Source organism: Arachis stenosperma, chromosome 5 (assembly GCF_014773155.1).
Source record: "Arachis stenosperma cultivar V10309 chromosome 5, arast.V10309.gnm1.PFL2, whole genome shotgun sequence".
NCBI classification, from domain to species: Eukaryota; Viridiplantae; Streptophyta; class Magnoliopsida; order Fabales; family Fabaceae; genus Arachis; species Arachis stenosperma.
Window position 1 is genome coordinate 110,573,421 of NC_080381.1, and position 10,050 is coordinate 110,583,470.

The 10,050-nt window shown below is 41.8% G+C and overlaps 1 non-coding gene across 1 annotated transcript; it reads left to right on the forward strand.

Annotated features, from left to right (window-relative positions):
• The first annotated feature begins 9,565 nt into the window (after positions 1–9,565).
• On the forward strand, positions 9,566–9,669 carry LOC130984390 (small nucleolar RNA R71). The gene has a single exon (XR_009088328.1). It is a non-coding gene; the product is annotated as a small nucleolar RNA R71 (small nucleolar RNA).
• Positions 9,670–10,050: the final 381 nt, after the last annotated feature.

Genomic DNA, 10,050 nt, shown 5'->3' on the forward strand with positions numbered 1-10,050 from the left:
AACCAACCAACACACAATAACCATCATGACACACCACCCTCAACCATGCAACCATGTGAAATCAAGAGCAACTTTGAGAAAATGGAGGCTGCAATAGCACAACTATCATCACAGCTTACAGGAGCCGTCTCCAACCTTATGGAGAGACAAACATAGACTGATAGAAGGATAGACGCCAATGAAGAAAAATACTGGTCAAATAAAAAATCAAGGCGCAACAATCTCAAAGTGGAAGCACAAGTAGGGATTTTATCCAAGCAAATCCCAATGCCCACACACACATTTCCCAGTGATACCATGGCCAACCTGAGAAGGGAATGCAAGGCCATTACACTTAGAAGTGGGAAGATTGTAGAAGAAGGAACCCCAAGCAACGACAACCATGAAGGAGAAGTTACAAAAAAGTATGAAACAAGAATGAAGAAGAGACCCTGCTCCATCTTTGTCAAAACCAGTCTTAAAGCCTTATGTGCCAAAGGCACCATACCCACAAAGGCTGGGAACAGATGGGAAGGATGGCCAATTCTCTAAGTTCCTAAAGATTTTCAAGAAGCTCCAAATCAACATACCATTTGCTGAGGCATTGGAGCAGATGCCACTTTATGCCAAATTCTTGAAAGAGTTCATAACAAGAAAAAGGAACTGGGGGGCAAAGGAGACCATAGTACTAACTGAAGAATGCAGCGCCATCATACAAAAGAAGCTACCTCAGAAGATGAAGGACCCAGGGAGTTTCTAAATTCCCTGCATCATAGGGGATATCACTATTGAGAAAGCCTTGTGTAATCTGGGAGCTAGCATAAATCTCATGTCCCTAACCATGATGAGAAGGATGAAGATGAGGAAGCCAAGCCAACAAGGATGGCACTCCAATTGGCTGATGAACATTCAAGATTCCACATGGGGTAGTGGAAGATTTGTTGGTGAAAGTGGGGGAATTCATTTTTCCAGTTGATTTTGTTGTGCTGGACATGGTAGAAGAGGCCAACACATCAATCATCCAAGGAAGGCCATTCTTAGCTACTGTCGGAGCCATTATTGATGTGCAAAAAGGGGAACTAGTCTTGAGATTGCATGAGAGAAGATAGTCTTCAATGTCTTTAAGGAAATGAGTTACCCCAAGGAATCCATAAAGAATGCATGATTGGTAGACACCATAAAACAGATAGTTCAAGAAGTTTTAGAAGAAGAACAATGTGAAAGAACTATGGAGCTAGAACAACAAGCATCAAGTGGAGAACTACCAAGGAATCATAAAGAATTCAGTCATACCAACCCCCACGGACAACAAAGAAACAGAGGCACCAAAACTAGAGCTGAAGCCTTTACCACCAAGCTTGAAATATGTACACTTGTGTGACAACAACACTTACCCAATGATCATCAATTTAGGCTTGAGTAAGGAACAAGAAGAAGAACTTATCCAAGTGCTGAGACAACACAAGGATGCTATAGGCTGGACATTTCAGATTTAAAAAGGATCAGTCCTTCAATGTGCATGCACAAGATCCTACTTGAGAAAGATGCCAAACCTTCAAGGCAACAACATAGGAGGCTGAATCCAACCATGAATGAAGTAGTTCAAAAAAAAGTGTTGAAGTTTTGGCAAGCAGGGGTGATTTATCACATCTCAGACAGCCCTTGGGTAAGCCCGGTGCAAGTAGTCCCAAAGAAGGATGGGATCACTATTTTGTCAAATGAAAAGAATGAACTGATACCCACAAGGACAGTGACCGGATGGCGCATGTGCATTGACTATTGGAAACTCAATTAAGCTACCCGGAAAGATCACTTTCCCCTGCCCTTCATGGACCAGATGCTTGAAAGACTCGCAGGGCATGAATATTACTGCTTCTTGGATGGTTACTCTGGCTACAACCAAATAGTTGTACACCCCAAGGACTAGGAGAAAACCTCTTTTACTTGTCCCTATGGAGTTTTCGCTTACCGGAGGATGCCCTTTGGATTGTGCAATGCACTTGCAACATTCCAAAGGTGCATGCTCTCCATATTTTCAGACATGGTTGAGAAGTTCACAGAAGTATTCATGGACGACTTTCTGTGTTTGGAAATTCATATTCTGATTGCCTATGTCATCTTGCCCTAGTGCTAAAGAGGTGCCAAGAAACCAACTTGGTTTTAAACTGGGAGAAGTGCCATTTTATGGTAACTGAAGGGGTGGTTCTTGGTCACAGGATTTCTAAAAATGGCATAGAAGTGGACAAGGCAAAGGTGGAAGTAATAGAGAAGTTACCTCCACCTTGCAATGTTAAGGCAATCAGAAGCTTTTTGGGACACGCTGGGTTCTATAGGAGGTTTATTAAAGATTTTTCAAAGATTGCAAAACCTCTTAGCAACCTACTTGTCTCAAATACCCCCTTTGTTTTTATAGAGAGTGCATGTTAGCCTTTGATGAGCTTAAGAAGAGACTCTCTTTTGCACCTATTATAGCACCACCTAGCTGGGACCTTCCCTTCGAATTAATGTGTGATGCATCTAATTTTGCTGTTGGTGCTGTTCTAGGACAGAGGAAAGACAAGCTAGTACATGTTATTTACTATGCTAGCAAGGTCCTCAATGAGAATTAAAAGAACTACACCACAACAAAGAAAGAACTTTTAGCCATAGTCTTTGCTTTTGATAAGTTTGGATCATATCTTATTGGCTCTAAAGTAATTGTATTCACTGATCATGCAGCACTCAAATACTTGCTTACCAAACAAGAATCTAAGCCCAGATTAATAAGATGGATTCTGCTACTCTAAGAGTTTGACATTGAGATTAAAGATAGGAGCGAAGCAGAGAACAAGGTAGCTGACCACCTCTCAAGAATTCCACAAGAAGAAGAAGAGAAGCATCAAGTTGCAGTAAATGAAAGCTTCCCTAATGAGCAGTTGATGATGGTCTAAGTAGCCCCTTGGTTTACAGACATAGCTAATTTCAAGGCTATTGGGGAGCTACCAACTAACATCAACAAACACATGAGGAGAAAACTAATCAAGTATGCCAAACACTACATCTGGGATGACCCCTACTTGTTCAAGAAGTGTGCTGATGGAATCTAGAGAAGGTGTGTCTCCCATGAAGAAGGGCAGGAACTGCTGTGGCAGTGCCATGGATTCGCATATGGAGGTGGTGCACGAAATTGTGATCATCAATGGCGCCATCAACATGGTACGCTCAATTGTAATCTCAACTCTTTATCACAACTTCGCACAACTAACCAGCAAGTGCACTGGGTCATCCAAGTAATAAACCTTACGCGAGTAAGGGTCGATCCCACAGAGATTGTTGGTATGAAGCAAGCTATGGTCATCTTGTAAATCTCAGTCAGGCGGATTCAAATGGTTATGGAGGATTAATGATTAAAAGATGAATAAAACATAAAATAAAGATAGAGATACTTATGTAATTCATTGGTGAGAATTTCAGATAAGTGTATGGAGATGCTTTGTCCCTTCCGTCTCTCTGCTTTCCTACTGTCTTCATCCAATCCTTCTTACTCCATTCCATGGCAAGCTGTATGTTGGGTATCACCGTTGTCAATGGCTACAGTCTCGTCCTCTCAGTGAAAATGTTCAACGCGTTCTGTCACAGCACAGCTATTCATCTATCGGTTCTCGATCATGTCGGAATAGAATCCAGTGATTCTTTGTGTCTGTCACTAACGCCCCACAATCGCGAGTTTGAAGCTCGTCACAGTCATTCAATCCCTGAATCCTACTCAAATACACAGGCAAGGTTTAGACCTTTCAGATTCTCAAGAATGGCCGCCAATGGATCCTAGCTTATACCACGAAGATTCTGATTAAGGACTCCAAGAGATATCCACTCAATCTAAGGTAGAACGGGGGTGGTTGTCAGGCACACGTTCATAGGTGAGAATGATGATGAGTGTCACAGATCATCACATTCATCAAGTTGAGAAACAAGTGATATCTTAGAACAAGAACAAGCTGAATTGAATAGAAGAACAATAGTAATTGCATTAATACTCGAGGTACAGCAGAGCTCCACACCTTAATCTATGGTGTGTAGAAACTCTACCGTTGAAAATACATAAGAACAAGGTCTAGGCATGGCCGAATGGCCAGCCTCCCAAAGAGGGTTCAATCATAAAAACATGATCAAGATCTGAAGATTGAAAGATTCTCTAAATACAATAGCAAAAGGTCCTATTTATAGAGAATTAGTAGCCTAGGGTTTACAGAAATGAGTAAATGACGTAAAAATCCACTTTCGGGCCCACTTGGTGTGTGCTTGAGCTGAGCATTGAAGCTTCCATGTGTAGAGACTTTTCTTGGAGTTAAACGCCAGCTTTTGTGCCAGTTTGGGCTTTTAACTCCCACTTTTGTGCCAGTTCCGGCGTTTAACACCGGAAATTCTGAAGCTGACTTGGAACGCCTGTTTGGGCCATCAAATCTCGGGCAAAGTATGGACTATTATATATTGCTAGAAAGCCCTGGATGTCTTTTCCAACGCAATTGAGAGCGCGCCAATTGGGCTTCTGTAGCTCCAGAAAATCCACTTCGAGTGCAGGGAGGTCAGAATCCAACAGCATCTGCAACCCTTTTCAGCCTCTGAATCAGATTTTTGCTCAGGTCCCTCAATTTCAGCCAGAAAATACCTAAAATCACAGAAAAACACAAAAACTCATAGTAAAGTCCAAAAAAGTGAATTTTAAATAAAAACTAATAAAAATATAATAAAAACTAACTAAAACATACTAAAAGCATACTAAAAACAATGCCAAAAAGCGTATAAATTATCCGCTCATCACAACACTAAACTTAAATTGTTTCTTATCCCCAAGCAACTGAAAATCAAATAGGATAAAAAGAAGAGAATATACAATGAATTCCAAAAACATCTCTGAAGATCAGTATTAATTAGATGAGTGGGACTTTTAGCTTTTTGCCTCTGAACAGTTTTGGCATCTCACTTTATCCTTTGAAGTTCAGAATGATTGGCTCTTATAGTAACTCAGAATCCGGATAGTGTTATTGATTCTCCTAGTTAAGTATGATGATTCTTGAACACAGCTACTTTATGAGTCTTGGCCGTGGCCCAAAGCACTCTGTTTTCCAGTATTACCACCAGATACATCCATGCCACAGACACATAACTGGGTGAACCTTTTCAGATTGTGACTCAGCTTTGCTAGAGTCCCCAATTAGAGGTGTCCATGGTTCTTAAGCACACTCTTTTTGCTTCGGATCACGACTTTAACCGGTCAGTCTCAAGTTTTCACTTGACACCTTCACGCCACAAGCACATGGTTAGGGACAGCTCGGTTTAGCGGCTTAGACCAGGATGTTATTCCTGTAGGCCCTCCTATTCACTGATGCTCAAAGCCTTGGATCCTTTTTATTACCCTTGCCTTTTGGTTTAAAGGGCTATTGGCTTTTTTTGCTTGCTCTTTCTTTTTTTTTTTTGAAGAACACTGCTTTTTCTTGCTTCAAGAATCATTTTTATGATTTTTCAGATCCTCAGTAACATGTCTCCTTTTTCATCATTCTTTCAAGAGCCAACAATTTTAACATTCATGAACAACAAATTCAAAAGACATATGCACTGTTCAAGCATACATTCAGAAATCAAAAGTATTGCCACCACATCAAAATAATTAATCTGTTATAAAATTCGAAATTCATACAATTCTTCTCTTTTTCAATTAAGAACATTTTTCATTTAAGAAAGGTGATGGATTCATAGGACATTCATAACTTTAAGGCATAGACACTAAGACACTAATGATCACAAGACACAAACATAAATAAAACATAAAGCATAATTTTCGAAAAATAGAAAAATAAAGAACAAGGAGATTAAAGAACGGGTCCACCTTAGTGATGGTGGCTTGTTCTTCTCTTGAAGATCTTATGGAGTGCTTGAGCTCCTCAATGTCTCTTCCTTGCCTTTGTTGCTCCTCTCTCATGATTCTTTGATCTTCTCTAATTTCATGGAGGAGGATGGAATGTTCTTGGTGCTCCACCCTTAGTTGTCCCATGTTGGAACTCAGTTCTCCTAGGGAGGTGTTGATTTGCTCCCAATAGTTTTGTGGAGGAAAGTGCATCCCTTGAGGCATCTCAGAGATTTCATGATGAGGAATTTCCTCATGTCCATGAGTGGGATCTCTTGTTTGCTCTATCCTCTTCTTAGTGATGGGCTTGTCCCCATCAATGAGGATGTCTCCCTCTATGTTAATTCCAACTGAATTACAGAGGTGACAAATGAGATGAGGGAAGGCTAACCTTGCCAAGGTAGAGGACTTGTCCGCCACCTTATAAAGTTCTTGGGATATAACCTCATGAACTTCTACTTCCTCTCCAATCATGATGCTATGAATCATGATAGCCCGGTCTATAGTAGCTTCAGACCGGTTGCTAGTGGGAATGATTGAGCGTTGGATAAACTCCAACCATCCCCTAGCCACGGGCTTGAGGTCATGCCTTCTCAGTTGAACCGGCTTTCCTCTTGAATCTCTCTTCCATTGAGCGCCCTCTTCACAAATGTCTATGAGGACTTGGTCCAACCTTTGATCAAAGTTGACCCTTCTAGTGTAGGGGTGTTCATCTCCTTGCATCATGGGCAAGTTGAATGCCAACCTTACATTTTCCGGACTAAAATCTAAGTATTTCCCCCGAACCATTATAAGCCAATTCTTTGGGTCCGGGTTCACACTTTGATCATGGTTCTTGGTGATCCATGCATTGGCATAGAACTCTTGAACCATTAAGATTCTGACTTGTTGAATAGGGTTGGTAAGAACTTCCCAACCTCTTCTTCGGATCTCATGTTGGATCTCCGAATATTCACTCTTTTTGAGTTTGAAATGGACCTCGGGGATCACCTTCTTCATGGCCACAACTTCATAGAAGTGGTCTTGATGCACCCTTGAGATGAATCTCTCCATCTCTCATGACTCAGAGGTGGAAGCTTTTGCCTTCCCTTTCCTCTTTCTAGAGGTTTCTCCAGCCTTAGGTGCCATAAATGGTTATGGAAAAACAAAAAGCAACGCTTTTACCACACCAAACTTAGAAGGTTTGCTCGTCCTCAAGCAAAAGAGGAAAGAAAAAAAGTAGAAGAAGAAGAAATAGAGGAGATGAAGGGGGCTTTTGTGGTTCGACTGAGGGGGAGAAGTAGTGTTTAGGTTGTGTAAAAATGAAAGAGTGAAGAAGGGTTTATATAGGGGTGGAGAGAGGGGTAGGGTTCGGCCATTATGGGTGGGTTTGGGAGGGAAAGTGGTTTGAATTTGGATGGTGGGGTAGGTGGGGTTTTATGAAGGATGGATGTGATTGGTGAAAAGAATGGTAGGATTTGATAGCTGAGGTTTTTTTTTTTTTTGGGGAAGAGGTATTGAGGTGATTGGTGAATGGGTGAAGAAGAGAGAGTGGTGGGGTAGGTGGGGATCCTGTGGGGTCCACAGATCCTGAGGTGTCAACGATAGCTCATCCCTGCACCAAGTGGCGTGCAAAATGCCCTTTCTGCCAATCCTGGCATTAAACGCCGGGTTGCTGCCCTTTTCTGGCGTTAAACGCCAGTCTGGTGCCCCTTTCTGGCGTTAAACACCAGTCTGGTGCCCCTTTCTGGCGTTAAACACCCAGAATGGTGCCAGACTGGGCGTTAAACGCCCATTTGCTGCCCTTACTAGCGTTTAAACGCCAGCAAGCTTTTCCTCTAGGGTGTGCTATTTTTCTTTATGTTTTTCATTCTGTTTTTGCTTTTTCAATTGTTTTTGTGACTTCACATGATCATCAACCTATAGAAAACATAAAATAACAATGGAAAATAGATAAATATAACATTGGGTTGCCTTCCAACAAGCACTTCTTTAATGTCAGTAGCTTGACAGAGGGCCCTCATGGAGCCTCACAGATGTTCAGAGTAATGTTGGAACCTCCCAACACTAAACTTAGAGTTTGAATGTGGGGGTTCAACACCAAACTTAGAATTTGGTTGTGGCCTCCCAACACCAAACTTAGAGTTTGACTGTGGAGGCTCTGTTTGACTCTGTTTTGAGAGAAGCTCTTCATGCTTCCTCTCCATGGTTACAGAGGGATATCCTTGAGCCTTAAACACAAAGGATTATTCATTCACTTGAATGATCAATTCTCCTCTGTTAACATCAATCACAGCCTTTGCTGTGGCTAGGAAGGGTCTGCCAAGGATGTTGGATTCATCCATGCACTTTCCAGTCTCTAGGACTATGAAATCAGCAGGGATGTAATGGTCTTCAACCTTTATCAGAACATCCTCTACAAGTCCATAAGCTTATTTTCTTAAATTGTCTGCTATCTCTAGTGAGATTCTTGCAGCTTGTACCTCAAAGATCCCTAGCTTCTCCATTACAGAGAGAGGCATGAGGTTTATGCTTGACCCTAGGTCACACAGAGCCTTCTCGAAGGTCATGGTGCCTAATGTACAAGGTATTGAGAACTTCCCAGGGTCCTGTCTCTTTTGAGGTAATCTCTGCCTAGTCAAGTCATCCAGTTCTTTGGTGAGCAAAGGGGGTTCGTCCTCCCAAGTCTCATTACCAACTAACTTGTCATTTAGCTTCATGATTGCTCCAAGGTACTTAGCAACTTGCTCTTCAGTGACATCTTCGTCCTCTTCAGAGGAAGAATACTCATCAGAGCTCATGAATGGCAGAAGTAAATCCAATGGAATCTTTATGGTCTCAGTGTGAGCCTCAGATTCCCATGGTTCCTCATTAGGGAACTCATTGGAGGCCAGTGGACATCCATTGAGGTCTTCCTCAGTGGCGCTCACTGCCTCTTTCTCCTCTCCAAATTCGGCCATGTTGATGGCCTTACACTCTCCTTTTGGATTCTCTTCTGTATTGCTTGGGAGAGTACTAGGAGGGAGTTCAGTAACTTTCTTACTCAGCTGACCCACTTGTGCCTCCAAGTTTCTAATGGAGGACCTTGTTTCAGTCATGAAACTTTGAATGGTTTTGATTAGATCAGAGACCATGGTTGCTAAGTCAGAGTGGCTCTGCTTAGAATTCTCTGTCTGTTGCTGAGAAGATGATGGAAAAGGCTTGCCATTGCTAAACCTGTTTCTTCCACCATTATTGTTGTTGAAACCTTGTTGAGGTCTCTGTTGATCCTTCCATGAGAGTTTTGGATGATTTCTCCATGAAGGATTATAGGTGTTTCCATAGGGTTCTCCCATGTAATTCACCTCTTCCATTGATGGGTTCTCAGGATCATAAGTTTCTTCTTCAGATGAAGCATCCTTAGTACTGCCTGGTGCAGCTTGCATTCCAGAAAAACTTTGAGAAATCATATTGACTTGCTGAGTCAATATTTTGTTCTGAGCCAATATGGCATTCAGAGTATCAATCTCAAGAACTCCTTTCTTCTGATTTGTCCCATTATTCACAGAATTTCTCTCAGAGGTGTACATGAATTGGTTATTTGCAACCATTTCAATAAGTTCCTGAGCTTCTTCAGGCATCTTCTTCAGATGAAGAGATCCACCTGCAGAATTGTCCAATGACATCTTGGACAGTTCAGACAGACCATCATAGAATATGCATATGATGTTCCATTCTGAAAGCATGCTAGAAGGACACCTTCTGATCAATTGCTTGTATCTTTCCCAAGCTTCATAGAAGGATTCACCTTCCTTCTGTCTGAAGGTTTGGACTTCCACTCTAAGCTTACTCAATTTTTGAGGTGGAAAGAACTTTGCCAAGAAGGCATTGACTAGCTTTTCCCAAGAGTTCAGGCTTTCTTTAGGTTGTGAGTCCAACCATATCCTAGCTCTGTCTCTTACAGAAAAAGAGAAGAGCATAAGTCTGTAGACCTCAGGGTCAACCCCATTGGTCTTGACAGTGTCACAGATTTGCAAGAATTCAGCTAAGAATTGATGAGGATCTTCCAAGGGAAGTCCATGAAACTTGCAATTCTGTTGCATTAGAGAAACTAATTGAGGCTTAATCTCAAAGTTGTTTGCTCCAATGGCAGGGATAGAGATGCTTCTCCCATAGAAGTCGGGAGTAGGTGCAGTAAAGTCACCCAGCACCTTCCTTGCATTGTTGGC